We start from the raw sequence: 25,060 nt of genomic DNA on the forward strand, positions 1-25,060 counted from the left end.
TAGTGTGTAGATGGATTCACGGTCATCAGGAGGTTTGTTTCCTGCCTCCGCTTCATTATGCAGCAGGTTCCTTAATCATTATGGTCGAAACGGTGGAATCTGGAGTTGTTATCCTGTTTCGGGCCTTTCTGTGATGTGGGGTGGTGCCAGGATCCGCTTTTCAATGGGCACCAGGACTGTATTTCTTTCCTTAGTGTGGTTTATCATATGCGCTCCTCTCTTTAGGGGTCAGCATCTCTTTCTGGTTCAGGCTGTCTTTCTGCTATCGGTTGCCATGGAGGTCGGTCCCGCCGTGGCCTATTGCGAGATCTGTCTCCGGGATCTCGACCGTGTGATGTCCAGTCTCCTTCAATATGTTTTTCTGCCCATCTCCAGGCCTCCTGCGGGTCAGTGAAGTGCACTGTTGTGCCTTTTAGTTGTATCTTGAGCTGGGCCGGGAATAGCAGACCGTATTTGACATTCATGGAGTGAAGCTTCCTCTTTAGGTGTTCAAATGATTGTCTGGCTATTTGGACCTCACAGGTATAATCTGGAAAGAAGGCAATTCTGGTTCCATTATATGTGATTGATCCCTTTGTCCGGGTCATTTGTAGTTGCATGCCTATCTTGATAGTTCAAGAGTTTAGCAATTACTGTTCTTGGGGGGTGCTCCAGGAATCGTCCGGCTCGTTGGAATTCAGTGGGCTCTTTCTATTGTGAAGAATTTGGAGAAGGATTTGGGGGTGAAGAGATCTGCCAACCATTGTTCTAGGAAGAGTTCCATACTGGGTCCTTCTGCATTTTCCAGAAGGCCCAGGATGCGGATATTTTTCCGGCGTGATCTGCCCTCCCCTTCGTCCACTCTTGCCTCCAGTGATTTCATACAGGACAATGCTTGCGATAGTTGTTGGTGTACCCCACCAAGGTCATTCTCCATTCCAGAAACCTGGTGTTCGTCCTCACCTGTCCGAGAGGTTAGTTTCTGGAGGTCATGACAGAGGAAAGACACCTCGGCTGAGGTGCCTTCCATTTTTTTCTCCATCGAGAAGCGAGAATTTGCAATGGTGGCCATGACATCTTTTAGTTTCAGGGGGTCAGTTGAAGAATCAGGTGTCGGTTGCAGATTTGCCTCTGGTGTCACAGTGGTAGTGGTGGTTGTTGCGAACTGATCCATGGTGCATTGTGTAGAGGTTTTCTTGGCTTTATCTTTCCCCATGTTGCAGTTCTTAATTGCACTGGGTTCAACAGACCAGTGTATTGGTTCTCATATTTTCTCAGCAGGGTTGTGGGCAGAGCCGCAGGCTAGCTCAGTATGTTTGCGCACCTAGAGCCCTCACTACGTCCAGGAAGTTTGTGCAACAGGGCCAGCGCAAGTCCGGTGCAGTGAGGGCCCAGGCGAAGGGCCCCCTCCCAAGGTGCAGGCCCTGTTCTTTACGGTGCCTCCAGATGTTGAAGCGCTGTTGTGAACTGTGAGGGATGTCACCCCACCGAGGAGGTCTAAGGCCGGGAGCTCTGTCCTTCAGAGTGGTAGCACTATTGGGGCAGGTTCCTCACAGAGATATCGTTTATTATCACCGGGGGTATGTCCCAAGTTCTGGTTCAGATGGTCTTCACCAGTGCTGGGCAGTGTCTGGGAAGTCCCCAGGCTGTTTCGGAAGGATAGGGGGAGGTAGTGACACTCCCTCCTCTCCACAGGCTGATATCGTCAGGGTATGATGCAAATTCTCTAGGGGGGATTATCCCCTGGGGGGTCTGACCCTGGGCTCTCTGGTGTCGTGTGTGGTCCACTTCCGCCGGGGTAGAAGCCCAGAGCGGCCCCGCAGCAGGAACCGCAGGTAGTGTGCCACAGTGGGGGGGGACAGTGGGGTGGGCAGAATGGCATCTGTCTAACCAGCCCAGTGGGGAAAGGAGGTTCTGCCACCCCACCCCCGCTCTGTATTAGGGTAGCCCAATGTTAGCCCCTTATGTCAGAAAGAGGGGGAAAATTACTTGCTTTTTGTTTGATCGCCCTGGAAGTGTGGGCCACCACTCTCCTCCGCTTCCAACCGTTGCTCCCGCTCGTTTCTGGGTCTTGGGGAGTGTGGGCTGTGCTTTCTCAATTGTCTGCAGCACTGCCACGGCACTGATCTCTATGCCTCAGGGGGCCGCTGCAGGTATGATGGATTGCTGCTCCCTCTCCGCCATGGGTAGTGGGGACCCGGATCCCAGAAAGGTGACGGAGGGGGGATCCCCTGCCTCGGTGTATAGTGGGCCTTGATGGCCCCAGCTGTTGCTTCTTCTGCTCGTGTCGCCCCCACAGCTGATCCCGGGCTAATGATGTCTGCGAGTGTTTCCTCCCTTGCCCACGGTCACGGGCCGTCACAGCGCCTCTCGTGGACTCTGTCTTGCCGTTCACCGATGTGCCTTTTCACTTGGCGGCGTCCACGCAGTCCCGGGCGCGCTATGATAGTGCTCTGATCCAAGCCATTCGGCTGAAACACCGCCCCATGCTGGATGTTGCGGGTTTGGCAGAAGATTACTGCGTTCATCAGTGTGCCAATGTTCGGGAGCCTGTCATTTCAGCTGGATTGTTCAGTGGCAGCCATTTTGCTAGGTGCTTTTCGTGCCGAGCCGACACTGCAGTTTGCATTGCATAACTTTGGCAGTTGTCAAACTACAAACCTCGGGTTTCTTCTGCCGGTGCTTCGAATAGTCCCCTCTCTAATAGTCCCCTCTCTGGAGGTGTGATTTCCAACAAAAATTACCTTGCCAAACAGGATAATATGACAGGATATTGTCAGCGGCCAGTGGAGCTCACGAGGCTCACGTCCTTCTCGGTTGCACGCTGGCCACGCCCATTTGGTGGGTGATTTGAAAGGAATTAATTGTGACAGCATATGTCTATGTTAGTGCCTTTACGGAAGTCATTTGTTCTTGTGTTGCCACAACATTGGTGGCTGATGTAATCTATTTGTAATATTTGACTAAATAAATAAATTAATAAATACAATCTTAATACACACACGGTCTGGTTCCTAGTCCATTGTGGCACCGGGTATTTGTTGGAGTTGTGTGCGAGATGGGTTGGAGGCCTTACCACATTGAACCAAAAATCCAAAGCGCTTTATTGTGCGCCACGTTCATTGACGGGGAAGGAGCTCCTGTAAAAGTGTAATAAACCGCGACAATAGGCCATGGACCGAGGTTCCCTTGGGGGCCTCAAGAGTTTCAGGGGCAGGGCAAAAGGCCTGGCTTCAATCAAAGAAGTCACTGGGCACGGACTGTTGCCAAACTATAAGGTGACTAAAGGATTTCTTTAACCACTGTGGAACTCCCAAAGCCAACCGATAAGTCCACTGGTTTGGCTTGCAATCCTGGTCATTAGTCACTTAGCCCACCAGAGACAAATGTTGGGACTACTATGCCGGACCTGCCCCTCTTTGACCAATGCAGTATCTTTGACCCTGGATCTCAGTCCCTGGACCAGTCAATGTCCAGACTGGGCATAATCTTCTTTCTTGTCCAGTAGGACTATTGGTGACTTTAGGATCCTCCTGCAGGGTTGGAGACCCTAAACTGGTCAGAATATCCATTGGTTATGGCCAAAGGTCATTCCTTTTAGGCCAAATGTGTGATTGAGAGTGAAATAGAATGAATGGCAATTTCCACAGGCCATACCCAGCAGGGCCTTGTCAGGTGAGTCAATGAGTTCTATTGTGGCTACTGAATACCTGAGCCACCCCCTACTCCTACTGGGCTTGGCCTTCCCCCATTCTCATGAGCCACCTGCTGGACCCAGAGGCCATGGCCTGTGGCCATGACCAGTTACTACATTGCCCTTGGCAAGGACTTGCAAGCCACACCTTGGGCAGAATGGGCATGGTGAATGGCCATGTGTAGCTGGCAATTACACCAAGACAGGGCCCCCAGCCCTGTTCTGTGACCCCCACGCAACTGGTAGCTGGGTAGGGCCATCCGCCATGCTGCAGGTCGACTTGGGGGTTACCGTAGCAGGGCCAAAGTCGCTACCCCAGTTAAAGTAACCACTGTCCTCAGCCTGTGCACATTCCCAGTGGCCAAAATGTGTGGCTCACAGGGGTACGGAGTAATGCTAAAGGCTGTGCAGAGGGCAAGGTATGGCCAAAGACCCTACCCAAAATGTTCATATGGAAGCTCAGTGGTTTCATTTCCAACTTTTGCTTGGTTGGGAGGGATTGAGGCATGGGTTAGGAGACCAGTGGGTTTGGAAAAACTGAAGTATGATTGGTAGAAGGTTCTGAGTTAACCATAAACATTGGCATTGCTCAGGGATTCCTGGAGCAGTGTGTAGGCCCTGCACCACTAAAGGTGGGCACTGGACATGACCAATTGGCCTATCTGGTGATTTGAGAGTTTCAAGGGTCAGGGCCAAATACCAAGCCATATTCATATTAGTCATTGGTTGGTTCAGGGGTCAACATTAGGTGCCTGATGTGTCTATTTGGGGCATAAGGTATTGCTAGGTCGTCGATTGCAGCGCACCGATCAATTTGACCAATTTTTCCACTGGGAATGTCCGTTCAAAATCATATTCTCAAAATGAAACACTTCCCACAATATACTCAAAAAATACCACTGAAGAGAAAACACTCTGAATAATACACACTCAGAGCTACATATGTGGAATACAGTTCAGCACGATAGTCATAAACAACGTTCAATGGGGGCAAGCCCAAATCCTGAGCAACAACACTATGCACAAATCAATTCGATCAAAACTATCCCCTCAAAACACTACACTCCTCAGTAATACACTCTCAATAACATGTGCAGACTGTAATTCAGCAGAATAGTCATTAACAACAGGCACTATACATTCAAAACATACACTTGAAACAATACCTTCAAAATAATCCTCTCTGGATAATACAGCTTGGATACACTTGAACACAACCGCAAAAAGCAAACCTGCTCTTAGGGGGTTGCCTGCCTATCAATGCCTGGGATGGAAGCCATGTAAGAACAGTGATCCAAGGGGCAATCAAACAATCCAGACTTATAACACACGTGCAGCAGACATGTGCAAAGGAGACATTTGCCCACCTAAAATCATTAAAGAATGTGCCGACTCTCTTGCTCCTCTCCTAACAGCGTTCATAAATTCCTCTTTTAATTTGGGCATTGTCCCAGCAAGCCTCAAAGAAGCCTGGGTGTGTCCCCTCTTAAAAAACCCACCCTAGACCCCACATCGCCCAATAAATACTGGCCTATCACCACAGTCCTGTTCCTCTTAAAAATCCTAGATAAATCAGCCACAATCAGATGCAACACTTCCTCAAATCAAACTCCATCCTAGGAAAAAGACAGTCAGGATTCCGCAAAGGCCACAGCACGGAAACCGCCCTGGTAGATCTTAAAAAACAAATACCAGCAATTACAGACAAAGGGAAACCAGCCCTCCTCCTACTCCTGGATCTCTCTGTGGCCTTTGACCTTGTAGATCACAAGATCCTTACATCTCACCTCACTCATTCCGCAAAATTCTTTAGAGAAGCTGCCTCATGGATCACACCATTCCTTGAAGGCAGGGCCATGAAGGTTTTCTCGAACCAGGCAATTGCAGCTCCTACCACCATACACTGCGCAGTCCCCCAAGGCTCATGCACTGCTCTCATGCTGTACAACCTGTTCACGAAGAAGATTTTCGACAAACTGGATGCCCTTGGCATAGCTTATACCAACTGTGCTGATGATACTCGGGTACTCCTACCCCTCACTGGCTCCTATGACTTAGACTCTGCTGCCCTTCTTCAAATCTAAACTACCATCCAAGTGTGGATGGCGGCTAATGGGCTCTGTCTCAATGGAGACAAGACAGAGATTATCATTCTTGGTCCCAAAGCAACGCTAGCCAGACTTGTTAACCAATACGAGAACTTCACCATTGACAATTCTATCATCCTGGGATCCTCCTCTGTAAAAACTCTAGAGGTCTACTTAGACTGCACTCTATCCATGACTAGACAGGTCAGTGATATTGCCTCTGCCTCTACTCACACCACCAAACTTGTAAATGCGGCTAAACCCTTCCTATCCAAATCCAACTGTCTATCAATACCCACAGCCACCATTGGGGCAAAGTTAAACTATTTCAATGCCCTCCTAGCAGGCACCTCGACTAAAAACATTAACCAACTGTAACGCTCACCTGATTCCCGCAGAGGCGCCGGTCTTGACTGGGTGAATGCCGTATCTTCAAAGGTGATGTGTAACACACGGTTGGCTCTTTGGGCTGGACCTCTGTGCACTGTATGTCTGACTCGAAGAGTAAGATGTCTGCAGATAGAAAATATGGGATTAATGAACTGGGGTTATTGGGTGCCTCTCTCCTCTTCCCTTTCTCTTCTCCTGTAGAACCCCAAAGGTTAACGCCCTCACCTTAGGTAAGTGAACGCCGAGCTCTCCATCTGCCTCGGGGCAGGGTGCCGTAACCAGTTTCTTCACTGGATAAGGGTGCAGGCCTCTTGACCTCAGAGGACTGCTGTCCGTCGTTAACTGCACGAACGGTAAGTTCTGGGCACTTCAAATGTCTTAAAAGTCTTTTGTAATGATATCTCTTGTTTTGCAGGGTTCCGGCGATGGCGGATGGCAGGCTGATGAGAGTTGAGGATCGAACCCGCGTGAGGAATAGAAGCGCCTGGAAGCACGTAAGTAAGCGCTTGTAGCCTGCTTCACGATGCGCACTAACTGTCCCTTTTATCTTGCAGGTACAAGTTCGGAGCTTTAGAGACGCTAAAGGGTGCTGGAATACCCACTGGATTCGGCGTGGGAAGGAGTAATGGCACGTGAGTAATAAAGTTGCCCAATGACTTTAAACGCACCTTCTTTTGTCTTCCAGATGCGGGATGCAGCGCCGAAGGCCTCCGGAGCGTGCAAAGAGCTGGTAAGCTTTTGTCTTTCAGATGCCGGAATGCAGTGCGAAGACCTCCGGAGCAAGCGAAGAGTAGGTAAGCCTTTGTCTTTCAGATGCCGGAATGCAGCGCGAGGCGTTGGTGACAGCCGATGGACCAGGTAAGAGATGCGCTGCCACTGAAGACCGTAGTGCTAACCTGTTCTTTCTTTGTCTTTACAGGTGCTGCTGAAGACTGGATTCCAGGATGGTAAGCCTTTGTTCCCTTAGGCCCAGGATCAGAAGCAGAAGGCACGATGAGCGTTCTGCTGCAGAGAATGCAGAATAACGCAAAGCAAGATTCATCCATCGGGTGTGATTTAAATAGCCTCCTGTAGTGCTTGGGTGTCTCCTTCCACAGCCACGCCTAGGTAAGAAAAGAGTTCCTGCTTTCCAGAAGAGTTCCAGTGTTCTGAACCTAGGGAGTGGCTCCTGCCCCACCCAACAGGAAAAGTAGTCCCAAACAGAAGAGGATCAGGGGTTCAACTGGCAGGTAAGTAAGCAGCGTGGTCTGCTGCAGGTAAGTCCACCCAAGCATTATGAGCCCGGCGCTTCCAGCGCTGGGACTGGGCATCTTTATGAGCCTGGTGCCACTGGCGCCAGGACAGGGTCCAAAAGGTCCCAATTGGGACTGGCTGGCACTCGGAACTGGGGTTATGGGTCTGCTTCCAAGGGAGTCGGGCAAGTCCTGATCTTTTGGAAGCAGAGATCATGACAGCACCCCCCCTCAAGGCCCCTCCCAAACCGGGCTTCTCCGGGGGTTTGGGCTTGTTAGGAAATGTTCAATGAAATCTTTTGATTGGATGAGGCGCGTGGACATATTCTGCAGGTTCCCAGGATCTTTCTTGGGGACCGTAGCCTTTCCAGTCAATCAGGTAAAATAGTTTAGATTTGGAGATCTTGGAATCCAGGATGCTTTTGACTTCAAACTCGAGTTCTCCATCAACTAGAATAGGTTTTGGAGATGTAGTTAGTCGGGTTTGAGGTTGCACAGGTTTTAATAGAGAGATGTGGAAGACCAGATGTATCTTCATGTGAGGGGGCAAGTCCAACTTGACCGCTACTGGATTTACTATGGTAGTGATGGAATAGGGACCAAGGTATCTTGGGTTGAATGTGCGTGGTCCTTTTAGAGGTAGATATTTGGTGGATAACCAGACTTGATCTCCTACTTGATATTGGCGGGCTTCCTTCCGATGTTGGTCTGCTCCTTTCTTGTATTGTTCTTTAGCCCTTTGAAGGTGAGAAACGGCTTCCTTAAAGGCTTGGGTGATTGTAGAATGCAGGTGGTCTACTGCTGGTGTTCCAAGATCTTGGAGTGGATCCAACTCCGAGGTTCGAGGGTGACTACCATATAAAAGAAAAAACGGGGTCTTCCCAGTTCCCGAGTGGACAGAGTTATTGTAGGCATATTCGGCTATCCAAAGGATATCTTTCCAAGTTTTTTCAGTTTGTTGTAGCATGCAGCGCAAATACTGTTCCAGAGTTTGATTGGTCCTCTTGGTTTGTCCGTCGGTTTGAGGGTGGTGGCTGGTCGAAAGTCTCACATCAATTTGAGCCGACCGACAGCAACTTCGCCAAAAATTAGAAATAAATTGACTACTTCGAATCGAAATTAGAACTGAAGGAAAACCGTGCAGTCGGGCGATGTTTTCGAGAAATTATCGTGCCAGAGTTGCTGCTGTTGGTAGGCCTTTGAGTGGAATGAAATGCGCCATCTTGGAGAATAGGTCCACGATTACTAGGATCGTATTGTATCCGGAGCATGGAGGTAGATCGGTGATGAAGTCCATAGAAAGCGTGTGCCAAGGGCGAGGCGGGATGTCAATAGGGCTTAAGAGGCCGGCTGGTTTTTCCTTTTGACTCTTGTTTTGGGCGCATACTCCACAGGACATTATAAAGTCTCTGATATCTTTTTTCCAAGACGGCCACCAGAAGTAGCGCTTGATCTTTTCCGAGGTCTTGGTCATACCGGGATGTCCTTCCATTAAAGAATCGTGATAACAAGAGATTACCTTTTTCTGTAAATCTGTGCTGGGCAGGTATAACCGTTCTTGGAAATATAATAGGTTGTCCTTCACCGTAAAGTCCTTTCCCTGCAGATGCCAATTCTGTATGTCTGCTGGAGTTACCAGTAGCCTGCCTTTATCCTTAACTTCCTCTATGGGTTGTGTGGCGATTACACCTAGAATTCTTTGTTCGGGAATGATAGGTACAGGTTTAGGATTGATCAAATGTTCTTCCACTCCCATCCGAGAAAGGGCATCAGCTTTACCGTTTTTTGTACCAGGTCGATAGGTAATTATGAAGTCAAACTCGGCAAAGAATAGTGCCAAACGGAGTTGCCTAGAGGATTGAGCTTTTGCGGTTTTCAAATATTGCAGGTTTCGGTGATCTGTAATCACAGTAACGGTGTGTCGGGCCCCCAGAAGATAATGCCGCCAAGCCTTAAAGGCGGACTTGATAGCTAGAAGTTCCTTATCAGTAATAGTGTAATTGATTTCAGGAGGCGAGAATTTGCGGGACCAAAATGCCACGGGATGCAACTGATTGGTTACTGGGTCCTTTTGTGATAGAACTGCCCCCATGGCAAGGCTCGAAGCATCAGTTTCAACGATGTAGGGGAGTTCTGGGCGAGGATGTTTTAAGATCGGTGCAGAGATAAATCTAGTCTTCAAATTCTGGAAAGCTTGTTCCGCCTCGGTAGACCATTCAAAACGTTTGTTTTTCTTTAACAAGGTGGTGATGGGCTGGACTATTCGAGAGAATTCGGGGATAAACCTGTGGTAAAAGTTAGCGAAGCCTAACATGCTTTGAACACCTTTTACGGAGGATGGCGATGGCCATTTGAGAATTGCATCGACCTTCTTTGAATCCATACGCACTCCGCTAGGTGATAATATGAATCCCAAGAATTCAACTTCAGTCACGTTGAAAACACATTTTTCCAACTTAGCGAAAAGTTTGTGTTGACGCAATCTCTCGAGGACCATTTTCACGTGTTTCCGATGTTCAGTTTCCGATGAAGAATAAACGAGGATGTCGTCAATGTAAACAACAACACACACATCTATGAGCTCTCTGAGGACATCGTTCATAAAATATTGAAAGGTGGACGGGGCATTGCAAAGTCCGAAGGGCATGACCTGATATTCAAATAGCCCATACTTGGTGCGGAAGGCCGTCTTCCATTCATCGCCCTCTTTTACTCGTACCAAGTGGTAGGCTCCTCTAAGATCCAGCTTTGTATATATGCATGCTTTTCTGACTTGGTCCAGGAGTTCAGGGATCAGAGGTAACGGATATCTATTCTTAACGGTGATCTGGTTCAGGACGCGATAATCTATACAAGTTCTAAGGTCCCCTTCTTTTTTTGGAACGAAGAACAAAGCTGAGGAAGCAGGGGACTTGGAAGGACGAATAAACCCATTCGCTAGGTATTGATCCAGGTATTGTCAGAGGTGAAGATTCTCAGGCTCGGTGAGGGCATAAATTCTACTACAAGGAGGAGTAGATCCAGGTATCAGGTCTATCTGGCAGTCATAAGACCTATGAGGAGGTAGAGAGTTAGCCTGATCCTTCCGGAAAACATCTTGGAATTCTAGGTATTCAGGAGGTAACTGGGGAGCCTCCGAGGAAATTGCTGTCAGTGCAACACCAGGTCGAGGGTGACAAGTAGAGACACATTCTGGAAACTGAACCGTTCTTGCTCGCCAATCGATCTGAGGATTGTGCTTCTCTAACCAAGGAATTTCTAGAATAATCTGGAACTGAGGGGCCTTGATCACATCGAACACGATCTTCTCATGGTGTCCATCTTGACTTACTAGCGTCACTTCTTGGGTGGTATGCGTTACTGTTCCGGAGGCTATCTCCGTACCATTCACCGTAGTAATGACGTCCTTTACAGCCTTTGGACAAAGAGTCAGATTCATCCTCAAAACCATTTCATGATCCACATAATTGCAGTTGGCACCGCTGTCGACGTAAGCTTCAATCGCATGTAATCGATCCGGATGTTCAGGGCTAATGAGGACCATAGGTATCACGAAATGCGAGGTCACAGAACTGGTTTTAACGCTCGGCAAGAGGACCTCTATTCTTGTCGGGCGAGGTCGTTTCCCTGCTCAGAGTTTGTGACCCTGGTAACTGCAGCTCCTACTGCCTTCTTGGCTGGTTTCACCGGACAGTCTCGAAGAAAGTGCCCCGAGTTTCCGCAATAGAGGCATAATTGCAGCTGTTTTCTCCTTTCCCGCTCCTTTTGTGTTAGTGGTCCTTTCAGGCCCCCTATTTGCATGGGTTCCCCGGAGTCTACTCCTTTGGTAGGAGTTGGTGGTTTGGAAAATACTCGAGCATCAAACTTGGGACGATCGGCCTTCCTGTTCTGCAGTCTGTGGTCAATTTGAACGACTAAGTCAATATAGTCCGAACAGTCTTGCGGGGGATTCACTACTTGGGCTAACACATCTTTGAGCTCTCCACGTAGACCTCTATAAAACAGCGTAATCCTTTTGTCCTCAGGCCATCGAGTTTCCACTATCAGTCTGTTGAAAGACGCAATATAAGCCAAAAGGTCTTGATTACCCTGTCGCAATGAAAGGAGCTCATTGTCCAAGGCCTGCCCCTGTGAATGTCTTGCAAACAGTTTTTCCATACTGAGCTGAAAAGCTTGAAAATCATGGAGAACCAGATCATCTTGATTAACTAGAGGGATCGACCAGTCTGCCACATTGCCACTAAGGTACGAAAGCACGAAAGCTACCTTAGCTTGATCAGTTGGAAAGGCTGTTGGCCGGCATAAGAAGTGCAACCGGCACTGATTAATAAATACTGCAAACCTCTTTGGGTCAGCAGAAAATCGTTCGGGCGGAGCCAGAGGTACATTCCCAGGTAGGTTGATCTGCACTGGGTTCGTAGAGGAAGTTGAAGGAAGATTTGCCGCTGATGCGGGTAACGGAGTTTGTCCGGCTTGTGACTGTAGCAATTGTCTAGCAAGATCGTCTGTTCGCTCCTTGGAAATAATCAGTTCCCTTCTTAGAGCATTCGTTTCCTGACGGGCTGCATGCACTTCTGCTCTTAGTTCCCCAAGTAACTGGGCTAGCTGGTCGGTATCCGAGGTTTCCATAGCGCCTGGGTGGGAGTTTTGCGGTAGGCTTTGCGTTCTGTAACGCTCACCTGATTCCCGCAGAGGCGCCGGTCTTGACTGGGTGAATGCCGTATCTTCAAAGGTGATGTGTAACACACGGTTGGCTCTTTGGGCTGGACCTCTGTGCACTGTATGTCTGACTCGAAGAGTAAGATGTCTGCAGATAGAAAATATGGGATTAATGAACTGGGGTTATTGGGTGCCTCTCTCCTCTTCCCTTTCTCTTCTCCTGTAGAACCCCAAAGGTTAACGCCCTCACCTTAGGTAAGTGAACGCCGAGCTCTCCATCTGCCTCGGGGCAGGGTGCCGTAACCAGTTTCTTCACTGGATAAGGGTGCAGGCCTCTTGACCTCAGAGGACTGCTGTCCGTCGTTAACTGCACGAACGGTAAGTTCTGGGCACTTCAAATGTCTTAAAAGTCTTTTGTAATGATATCTCTTGTTTTGCAGGGTTCCGGCGATGGCGGATGGCAGGCTGATGAGAGTTGAGGATCGAACCCGCGTGAGGAATAGAAGCGCCTGGAAGCACGTAAGTAAGCGCTTGTAGCCTGCTTCACGATGCGCACTAACTGTCCCTTTTATCTTGCAGGTACAAGTTCGGAGCTTTAGAGAAGCTGAAGGGTGCTGGAATACTCACTGGATTCGGCGTGGGAAGGAGTAATGGCACGTGAGTAATAAAGTTGCCCAATGTCTTTAAACGCACCTTCTTTTGTCTTTCAGATGCGGGATGCAGCGCCGAAGGCCTCCGGAGCGTGCGAAGAGCTGGTAAGCTTTTGTCTTTCAGATGCAGGAATGCAGTGCGAAGACCTCCGGAGCAAGCGAAGAGTAGGTAAGCCTTTGTCTTTCAGATGCCGGAATGCAGCGCGAGGCGTTGGTGACAGCCGATGGACCAGGTAAGAGATGCGCTGCCACTGAAGACCGTAGTGCTAACCTGTTCTTTCTTTGTCTTTACAGGTGCTGCTGAAGACTGGATTCCAGGATGGTAAGCCTTTGTTCCCTTAGGCCCAGGATCAGAAGCAGAAGACACGATGAGCGTTCTGCTGCAGAGAATGCAGAATAACGCAAAGCAAGATTCATCCATCGGGTGTGGTTTAAATAGCCTCCTGTAGTGCTAAGGTGTCTCCTTCCACAGCCACGCCTAGGTAAGAAAAGAGTTCCTGCTTTCCAGAAGAGTTCCAGTGTTCTGAACCTAGGGAGTGGCTCATGCCCCACCCAACAGGAAAAGTAGTCCCAAACAGAAGAGGATCAGGGGTTCAACTGGCAGGTAAGTAAGCAGCATGGTCTGCTGCAGGTAAGTCCACCCAAGCATTATGAGCCCGGCGCTTCCAGCGCTGGGACTGGGCATCTTTATGAGCCTGGTGCCACTGGCGCCAGGACAGGGTCCAAAAGGTCCCAGTTGGGACTGGCTGGCACTCGGAACCGGGGTTATGGGTCTGCTTCCAAGGGAGTCGGGCAAGTCCTGATCTTTTGGAAGCAGAGATCATGACACCAACTCCCAATTATACAAAATAATGCACTTGGAGCTGCATTAAGCATCCCGAAAAAAGCCACATTGTTCAAGCCAGACGGGAAGCACACTGGCTTCCCATTAAGGAATGCATAACTTTCAAGACCCTCACACTCACACAAAAGTATATAACTCAGACGGCCCCCCCTTACCTTTCCGAGACCATCTCAAGAACAATCTCCACATGTCCCATAAGAGCTCACTACGCAAACCAACCACACACCCCTTCCATCAACAGGGCCAATGCAGGCGGGACCAGTTTCCCTTACATTGTCCCTAAACTATGGAATGCCCTACACTCTCAGAGCAGAGACCTCCCTCCCTGCCTTCTGGAAAATGCTAAAAACCACCCTCTTCAACTAACAACTCCTCTCTTGCCCAACCCCACCCTTCCTTCCTCTTATACTTAGGCCTCTAAACGTTCATCTGTATGCTGAAAATGTTTTTGCCTCTGTAACTAAGTAACTGTACTATGTAACTAAGCGTGATGTCTGTAACTGCGCCACGGTGCCCCCGGGCTGTGGGTGCTCTATAAATGTGAATAAATAAATGTGCAAATGCACAAATGCATCCTTTACCTCGATAATCTTCGTTTAAAGCCAAACTCTAAGGGAAGGTATTGCATCCCCACTGCTCCACCCTTACTTCCAAAGAGAAGCCTTCAGCTCCCTCTGAGACCCTATAGTGACCTTGGCGACTTTTGCAAGGGGCTGTTCTACTCATGTGTTATCTGTCTGAAGCCGACTTTGCATTGGGGGTCTCAGATATGGTTGAAATCGCCCACAGTTCTCACACCTTTTCACAGTGAGGATGCATCACAACTCACAACTCAAATTGATTTTGCACCAGTGCAAAGTCACTGCAAAGTCACGTTGCACTGCAAAAATACACTCTGCACCCCTCTGTGAATCAGGGTGTTTGTTGGCAGTGCAAAGTCATTTTGCACCGCGCTAAAAATTCCATGAATCTAGCCCTTAGAACTTGAATTAAAGCACAGTCACAGTTATGGAAACTTTGTTGAAAATACTTTTTAAAATGATTTTAAAAACTTTGGATGGGTTTATTTTGCTAATGCATTTTGCACTTCAGTCTAATAAATACAATTCTTTCCAGTGAATAACAATAATACACACTGAGGCCATTAAAGTCAAGAGGTATCTGTCACAGTTAGTTTCACATCTAGCTGGCTTGGCCATGACATTTAATTGAAAGAGGTAACATTGTGTGAAAATGTCCTTCGTATTTTTGAGCCTGCTTCCAATGTCAAGATTTCCTTTTAGCGCCTTTGAGTACCAACAACCAATTACATTTTGCAGGTAAATTTCAATGACATCCTCGGCCCTGAATTTCAACCATGCCTAGAAAAGAATGGCTTGGTTCATATCTGGTTCCCTGCGCAGAGACAGCAGAAAACATCAATGCCTGTAGACCCCAATATATTAGGCTAGCTGCCAGTGTTAATACCACATAAAAAGAAACCTTTTATTTCGTCCATTGAGAGTTTACATTTTTGGATTGTGTACAAATTAACCATTTGAAAAAAATAGAAAAATAACAAAGAGGGGTCCTTCCACCAATATATGGGAAAATTCAATAACACGCGAGAATACATTACCCGGGTTCCACACCAGGGACCCCATTTCACCAAAATGCCAGGGGTAGCAGAAGGGACATCACATGACCCCATGACCTCTGATGACATCACAGGAAGTGATGCCATTTCACCCCACCCCGAAGTGACATCACAGGAAGCAATGGAACACAGCCTTTCACTCCACGACAAAACAGGAAGTGGCATCACACATCATTGTTTCTGAGTACACTCCGAAAAATATGGTTACAATATCACTGTAAAGTGATATGCATTTCATACAAGAATGGATCACCATATGTATAGTTATTATCAGGGTGTATAGGCCCATATTACAAAATCACTGTGAATTCAAGCAGACGTCCAAGGCCAAATGATAATTATGTGTTATTATATAGCACTTATGTTTAAGCACTTCATTTAGAACAAATATACATACAATATTACCCAACCTGTGTTGGTACTCATTTATCGACCTCAGTAGTATGAAAGCCTGAGTTGACCTTGCTTGGAGTCAAACCTGCAACCTGCAGATCACACACACATTGCAGCAGCCAGCGCTCAACCGACTGAGCTATCTTACCGGCTATAGCTATCAGACCTCCAGCCACTCCAGAAACAAAGAGCGACATGCTGCTGGCCACAGCCCATGAGCCTCAAAGTAAAAACAAAAAACAACGTGTTTTTTGTGCATTCTTTTAGGGGTAGAAAGGGAGGCAACAGGGGTAGCAAGGGAGATGACAGGGTCGCAGTTGTAACCCCTGACAGCCCCTAAATGACGTCCATGGTCCACACCCTGGAAAACCTTAAACAATATTCAAGGTAAAAATGTGCCCAAATTACAAAGTAGTTAAGTAATGCAATGTGAAATACTTTAGAAGTTTAAAACCAAGTAGAGAGTAGCAAAGCACCATTTAAAAAGCCTTCACATATTTTTAGGACAATGGCAGGCATGCTTTACGGCCCTTTCTGGAAGATGACGCTCATGACTTCAGCGGAAGATGAAGTCAGGAGATACAGGGCCTGATTCTGAGAGCATTTTCCTATGGGATTGTGCTATGATAAAACACTTTTGTAAATCAGGCCCAAAGACAACGTACCTGGAGCCATGTCCAACATCAGACTACATACAAGGATATCATAGGAGCATAGGACAAAACCGAAAAGCTGAGTGTTTTTTGAGTGGGGCGTTAGGAGAAAAACAGAGGGTTGTGCAAGGAAGGTGGTAGAAAAGTAAGTTAACTGAGGGGGTGTTGGGGTTTGATAGATTAGGCCTTTTTATGAAGAGTTACAACCGCATTTAAGGGTCTGCCCAATATCGAGTCTGGCCCCCAGCTCAGAGCTGGTGGTAAACACGCTGGAAAAATTCCCATTTTTGGTTCAATTACTGCCAGCGGTATTACTGCCCAGTAATTGCCCTGAAATTTCCCATTGGGTCCAATGGACCCAATGGGGAATGGGGAGTAACGGTATCGGCCAATTCATTTGTAGAGTTCTCCATATATAAGGGTACATATTTAAGGGTAGTTATTTATCATAACAAAAAACAGCTCACATTAATGAGTCTGCTAGCTACCATCCTATATCCAGCAAAACCTTCAAAGACAATATTGTAGAGTTCAGCTACTGGCTACTTCAGGGTCATGTGAGAACAACAACATCATGCACAAATCATAAAATAGATTAAGACAAATGGGGGAACAGACACAATTCTCTCATCCATGTGGAAGGCATCAAGTGCACTGGACATCTCTGTGGTTATGACACCAGCAGATTGGTGGACATAGGATTGGAAGGAACCGTACCCTCCTGGATAACGTCTTTCATATTGGACAAGATGGAAACTACCTGCAAGTCACCTTTTAAATCAGTACCCTGCCAAATTACTTGTTGGGTATCTGAAAGGGTCTTCTAGCCTCTTATTAGTGGTGTTCAAACTAGCTTGGGCAAAACTTGAACATCCCGAAGTGTTACTGTGAGGGAGTGTGAAGCCACACAAGTTTAAACAATGACATATATACTGGCAGACCCCCACCATGGCATTAGGGCATGTTATTTCTTTTGTGCTGGAAAAATAACAACTTTGTAAATTATTCTTTGGGTGCCTGTGGGTGCAGTGGAGAGAGGATAATCCATGGTGGGAAGACTGTGGATTAGCACAGCTAGTTAACACCTCCAAAAGTGACCCACAGATTTTGTGGGCCAGTACGTTTTTTATTCACTAATCACTAAAATTGTGTGGGTCACTTTTCGGGAATTCATATCACCCCTACCTCGGAGCACTGATTTCTAGCATTTACTTGATCCAGCTCCTGGAAATCATTAGCAACTCAGGCCTCACCTGTTGCAATGAGATGGACGATACTGACATTATCCCTCAATACTAAATCATCCTCCAGACCTCAGCAGGTGTCTGACAGAATTCATTGTCTCTGATTTTAAAATACTCCCACACACAAATTGTATGAGACTGGTCATAATGTGTTGCTGCTTACAATCGTATCTTATTTGAAATGTGATTATCAGTTGCATAGTTAAATTAATCTATGAAAGTCCCTTTCATTTTGTAGCTCTAACTTCTTTTCAAATCCAACCATTATTACCTCTGGCATCTTATAATCCTTATAAGTGGAAAACAATAAATTCATGGTGGAAAGTTCCTGTTTGAGTTCAACTGCATCCTTCTCACATTTGAATATGCTCTTTCTGAATGTAATGTTAGGAATCCCAGCATTTTTGTAGATGTTTTCCATGCATTCTTATCCCAGGATTTAAATATATGTGTGTCTTCTTCTTCATCAAGACTGAGAAATACACATTCTCAAATCACATGCGAACTGGCCCACTTCCATATATTTTGTTTCAATGTTCGAATCTCCCACAAATTAGAGATTTCTCAATCTGTCCAATCTTTGAAATCCTTGCTGAAAAGTTTCATAGCGGTTTAAATGACGATCATTTAGACTCTAGCAACAACAAAGAAAAAAGTGGGTGCTATCGGAAGTGTGTTTTTTTAACCAAGGTATTTCCCATAGTAAGCGTGCCAATATAGTTACATTCTACTTTAAATTAATTCTGCCACCTGGAAACTAATGACTGTGTATAGAAATACCATTCAAAGGTTTCAAAATTGGCTGACTCACAAGGGATGATTGTTTGATTTACTCATATAGCCTTTGAAATAAAAACTGGTATAGGCAGAAATAATTAGAAACAAGCAACATAATTCAAATCATAAAAAGCCAAGCCAATTAACTCTTAAAATCACAAACAGTTTCCCTTAATGGAGGAATGGTGCAAACGTAATTGACGCAGGCCAATGACCTTGGAGCCTCCATTCCTAACAAGAAACATTTTACCATAATCAAATTCCACAATTGATAAATTAATACCTAACTTTCACTATCTATACACCATTAGTTCCAAATATTCTCTAAATTTCCAAGCTGCATTTAGCTGTTAAAATCCCAAAAAGATATTCTCTAACCATGAGAAAGTAAAGCAATGACCTTGTATCCCCCGTCCTTAATGGCACACTATGTACTATAATCACATAGTCGATTAATGCATTAACAGCCAATAAATGAAATCCATAAATGAATAATTAACATTCATTTATAGGTGGTAATGTGATCCAAGTGTGCTCTAACTTCCCAAGCTGTAAAAAGAAAGGTTCACATGTAGGGTGAATACTAGAATACTAGTGGCATGGTACGGGAGTGAAGCTGAAGCTGTGAAGGTTTGTGAATGGATTAACATACAAGACAGGTACTTGAAATGCATGTCTGAGTCTGATATGAGTAAAAATGCTCTCAATTGTGTAGACATTACCATCCAAGTCAACAAAGACAATTAAGTGCTTTTTGTCAAGCCATTCCACAAGCCAACAGACCGTAATACACTGTTGCATTACACAAGCTTTCACCCCCGACATGTAAGAGACAACTAATCACTGGAACAGTTTCTTAGATTGAAAAGGAACAGTACATGATGCCAGGACAATAAAAGGTAAGCCACAGATCTAAGAGTGAGGCTACATGTTAGAGGTTACCTGAGCGAACTGATGGCGAAAGCAATGAAGAGGGCCAATAACAATAACCGGGAAACATTGTTAGAATACAACGAGACATGGCTTAAGAAAAATGAGGAAAACAAATTGTTTTTTGTAAATACGTATGGCAACCTGTCTAACTGAATTAAGAAAATTGTGAACAAAAACTGGAGGATTCTGGAGAAAGTGAAGTGTCCTATGGGAAACCCCATTATAGCCTTCAAGAAGAGTAAAAACCTCAAGGACCAGATAACACAGAACGACATCAGCCTTGGAGACAAAAGACACTAACTGAAACATGTGGTTTGACCCAGGAAAAAAAGGACACTCGCCATGTGGAATGTGTACAAGCTGTCCACAGACAAAATTCCGAAGTACTGAGGTAGACATCGAACTACTTAATTTTACAAACTGTAATTCAAAAATTGTACTATATTGAATTTGGTGCCCATGCAATAAATTGGTTATAAGAAAACCTGAGCGAAAGATAAAAATCAGGGTGACAGAACACAAGAGTTGTATCAGAAATCGAGTACAGAATGCACCTTTGGTGGCCCATTGAATTGAATTTGTACACACTACAGAGGAATTAAAGTGGAAAGTTGTATACCAACTGAGGACAGGGAATGACAACAACTGTGATAGTTGATGAAGGAACAAGAACTCATGTTTTTGACTCGGAATGTTGAGAAAGGTCTCAGTGAACAAATTGAGTGGTTTTAACACTAATAGAAACAATGACACATTTGATTGCAGCATATGCCTGTGTGATGTTGGAATGTGTGACTGCAGCAATGAGTAGTAACATAAAATAGTCAAAAGGTAAGGTGCGCTGTTGGATGTGAAGGCATGTAACATCAGATGGTACTGTGGATAAGATCATATTTAAGACATTTGTAATTTAATAGAAAGATAAATGTATTGTATAAAACTGAGCAATTTGACAATTTCACTGGGATGAGTGAGAGGAGGTGAGCAGCATTCTAATACCCTTCACAACAGTTGTTGCAGTGTCGTGCTCTACACCCCTTACTGAAACAGGACAACATGAATATATAGCTGGAGGACTGAAAATGTGGGACCTAAGATGGTGTCTTGCCACACAGAGCGCAAGATAACTGCTGGAGACGTTTGCCGTGTGGACAAACATAAAACTAGGTCTGTGGATTTAGAACGTGAGACACGCAGAGTATAGAGGAAAGCCGTGCTGGTGTGGAAGTACACCAGCAGGTAAGGCTACGCTTTCAAAAGCATGGCTGGGGTAAATGTAAGACCGTTAGATGGGTACTAAAGTTGTTTAAACAAACGCGGGTTAAGAGAGCACCTTTGTTGTTTTGTTGTTCGCAGTGTAGATACTGAGAGTCGAGCATAACGTGGATGAAGGAATCCGGGATGCACAGGAGGCATTCAGCAGCAGAATAGCGAGACGCAACTACACAAGGTAAATTGGTGTAGTGTAACGAAACAGGATGTGATACTCAGAAAGAGTGTACAAATACCCCTGTTTACAAATTGAGTAACAATGGCCCATTATCTTGTTCATCGCCGGTGCATTGGACTTGTGAACCTGCACCAGGGAAACAAGCTTGGCTAGAATTAACGTGTGAAATTACACTTGAGAATCTAGACATGGACATTTACTTTGTAACCACAAGAGGTAATTTTTGGAGTGGTGATATTATTGAGTGCTCTGAATCATAAAGTAGAAATGTTTGTTCCAGTTGCAACCATTGTAAGAGGGTCCTGTATGTTTGCATTGTTCACCGATTTGAGTGAGCGGGAATTTGGTGAAGCCACATGGAGATGTGTAGGTTATTGGTAAGCTAAAAGACACCACGGCTGGTGTGAAATAGAAACGAGACAGTGGTGCAGCATCTGGGACCACCATTTAGTTGTTAAATGATTTATTCATCTTTTGGTGTTAAGACAACTTATTAAATAGGGTGACTTTCAGGAAGTAAGAATCCAATACAACTGAAGAGAGAGTTGAGATATAGCTCAGGACTGTGAAATGCATGCTTTTAGTAAGCGGTGCTTTGGTTGGTGAATCATGGGGAATAATAGCCTGTTGTGACAAACTGTAATATGGGAATTAATATCCATAAAAATGTTGTTTCAGGAGAAAAAGTGCTGTTAAGAATGGCCACATCTGCGTATAAGGACTATATATATTAAAGGAACTGGCTGGATGAAGCTTTAACAGTGTGCCGCCCGCTAGCCATTGTAAACTGTTTTCTTTTAAGGAAAAGCGGGAATCAGTGTACCCCTGAAGAAATTCCTATTCATGTGTTTTATTGTGTGTAGCGGAATGAAACGTGTAGGGTGAATGTGGTTTGAATGGGTGAATTTGTGTCTGCGAATTAGTGAAAAGTTAATTTTAGCTAAATGATTTGCACTTTATATTTGAAACACTAGCACTTTAATATAAAATTGATGGTGAAGAGCTGACAATCGGTTTTGTTTATTTATGTATTTATTGTGCATTTGTAAGGTGCTTAGACCTGATATGATATGATATGGCATTTATAACATGCCTATACACAAATGTTTCTATGTGTGACAAGCCAAGGAGGGGGAACAAAGGGAGGACAAAACAACAATCTTTCTAGGCCTTGTGTCATTCAGATTGTGCAAGTGCGGGAAGAGGGACGGGAGAAGGGCCAAAGGGGAGGGGAAGGGAGAAGTGCAGGTAACTCAATAAGTACAGCCAGAGGGTGGCTCATAAGTGCAGAGAGAAGGGACTGTTGGGTTGCAAGTACAGAGCCTTAAGTGTTGGGGAAGCCCAGAGGCAGTACGAGGGCAACTGGACATGCAGGAGCCTGGGCCCAACTTCAGAGGGTATCTAGGTGACTATTGAACGGAACAGTCAGGGACAACAGCAGGGGAGAGGAAGAGAGAATGCATAATCAAAAAGGAAGGCATTGAGTTACTTCCAGAACCGGAGGTGGTTCTGCTCAAGTTTGAGAGAGACAATCAGACTGTTCCAGAGGGACGCCCCAGCCGAGGAGAGAGATATGCCCCCAACTCTCTTCTTGGAGAAGCGTCTGATCCTCAGAGAGTTGGAGGTGGATGAGCAGAGAGCTTGAGAAGGAAGATGATTTGGATGAGAAAGCTGGAAGTAGAGCGGTCCCATGCCCCAGAAAGTCTTGCGGACTATACAAAGGGTCTTGAACCTGATTCTTGCAACCACAGGGAGCCAGAGGAGGGATTTCAGAGCTGGAGAGAAATGATCCCTGGGCATGAGGCCAAGGGCAAGTCTTGCAGTCCTGTTCTGGATAAGTTGTAAAGGTCAAAGTGTAGAGGCAGGCAGATTTAGAAAGAGGCTGTTTGCGTAGTCCAGCCTAGAGGGGACAAGAGCTCGAGAGACACTGAGCTTCGGGGGGAAAGTGAGAAAAGGAAGGATACCTCTGAGGAGGTGCAGCTGATAGTTTGACTTATTAGAGACATCCGAGATGTGAGGAGAGAAGGAGAGGGTGGAGTCAAAGATGACACCAAGGTTCTTAGCCTCACATGAAGGAAGAGGGCTAAGGGTGGACAGCAAGAGAGAGAGGGGAAAGAAGGGAGAAGGTGTCCCAATGAGGAGGATCTCAGTCTTACTGGCATTAAGGCCAAGATCATTGGCGGCACACCACTCCTGAATTGCAGCCAGACAGTCTGGTGTGAGTGAAGGAGTAGAGGTGGCTGAGGGGAGCCTGAAAGAGAGCTGGGTGTCATCCGCATAGCACTTGAAATTGGGCAGAAAGTAGTAATGTGGTGGGCAAGAGGTGGTTCAAGAGCCAGGGAGAAAGGTTAAACCCTTGGGGAACACCACAAGTAGAGAGGGAGATAGAGGAGAGGAAAGACCCCAGTTGGACAGAGAGGGTTGGTTGGTGAGAAAGAAGGTCAGCCAGGCCAGGCCCTGATCGGTGAAAGCCAGGTTGTCAGGGAAGCGATTGAGCAGGATGTTATGGTTGAGCATGTCAAAAGCAGGAGTTAGATCGAGGAGAATGAGGACAGAAGGGATATTAGAGTTAAGATTGCAGAGCAGGTCTTCACAGGTATTCAAGAGTGCATGTACCATGCTTCTGGCAGTTCTGAAGCCAGACTGGTGATCGTAGAGACAACCAACAGATTAAGTATGCAGATGAAGCCAGGAGATGGCCATCATTTACAGGAGTCTGTCCAGGAAAGGAGTGATGGAGAGGGCGATAGTTAGCTGGAGAGGAAGGATTGGCAGAGGGTTTCTTTAGAAGGGGGTGCACAAGTGAGTGCTTAAGGGGGAGGGGTACATTGTAAATTTGTAAATTGTGTTTCAAAGTGCAATGCATAACTGCAATGCATGTATTTATGGACTGACATGTTTGAAGATCTGTTTGGAAGAATTATTGATATATATGTTTTGTCTTGGAATTGTATAACTGCAATACTGAATTGTGAAATAATAAACTGTTTATTTGTATATTGAAATATATTTGTTTTGTGAGTGTGACACTTTCGTTCAATTGAAATAATTAGACCATAGAGTATTTGTGTATTTGAAAGGATAGTATCCTAAAGAGGGTTTTGCTGTGCATGGTCGTTAAATTACCCTTTTGTTTCAAAGTTTTGTGAAGTCACATGTTTTGTGTGACACAAGTGTCTAAATCGACAAACAGATAAACCATTGTTTCTTTTGTAGACTCCATCCCTTTTGCTCTAATTAAAGTTCGTAGCTAATTATTCCTTGTACAATGGACAAATAAGTTAAAAGTGAAGAGTATTCTTAATTCTTCTCAGGTGACATCTGCAATAACTGGTCTTGCTTTTGGCTTTTTTGGTTCACTGAAGATCAGACATGAATCATGGAGGAACACGCAGTCCAAAAATGTTAGGACACAATCTCGAAACTAGTTAATAGCGCTGGGAAAGATGTAGTCACAAACAAAATGAATGGGTGTTCCGTCTAAACTAGTCGACTTGAAATGTCTGAGCGTTGCTTGTGATATGGTTTAATGTTGATTTTTATTTAATTTAGCAGACTACATCTGCTAAATATAGTTTAATCACATTTGCAATGTGTGTTGGTTTGTTTCGTTTTGTGAATTTGTAATTGTCTTCATATAACTTTTGAAATCATTTTGTTATAACATTTGTATAAATTCATAATAATTATTATATATTTCATATATATTTTCATCTGTTAGTAGTAGGCTTTTTCTTTGGGCAAAGTCGTCTATATGCTTGCAAGGTCATATTTTGATTTTCTCAAGTAATTTAATTGATTCATGTATGTCTAGATCTATCCTACTGACATCTATTTTTATAGGTTTTTTTGGCCCCAGTGTCAGTGTGTTAGAGGGTATACTTCAGTTATAAATATATATGGTATGGCTTATCTACCATCCTTTGTCTTATGATTTCACAGCAGCTTATTTAATCAAGCCAATGTGAAAAGACACGTTTCCGGCAGCCGGCATTTGAATTTGTATACAAAATATACATTCAGTACAAGTGGAAAAGTTAGAAAGAGGTATAGGTTCCTTTCATACTGTTTTAAACAAATTGGCTGTGTTGGCAAAAAAAAAAATCTTTGAACTGCCTATCTTGCCTGAGTATTGTAAGCCCTCTCTGCAATACATTCGACTCCTCGGAAGAAGCAAAATCAGCTCCCAAAAGGATCTTTCATTTGCCCCCAGTAGTTCCACTTGTTTATTGGACCCCCACAATTCAGCAGTATAGGTCACTAAGCTTCCTATTTTTGCTTAAAAATCCTATCAATTTGGGGAGAAATGATGTTACCATGCCACCTCACCATTTCTATAATGGAACTTTCATTAAGTTCAGTCATTTTTCTTTACAACAGAAGATATATGAGATATCCAACTGTGATTTTCACTGCCTGGTATAAGTATTAATGTACCT

The sequence above is a fragment of the Ambystoma mexicanum genome, chromosome 10 (assembly GCF_040938575.1).
Source record: "Ambystoma mexicanum isolate Mex_15411 chromosome 10, UKY_AmexF1_1, whole genome shotgun sequence".
NCBI classification, from domain to species: Eukaryota; Metazoa; Chordata; class Amphibia; order Caudata; family Ambystomatidae; genus Ambystoma; species Ambystoma mexicanum.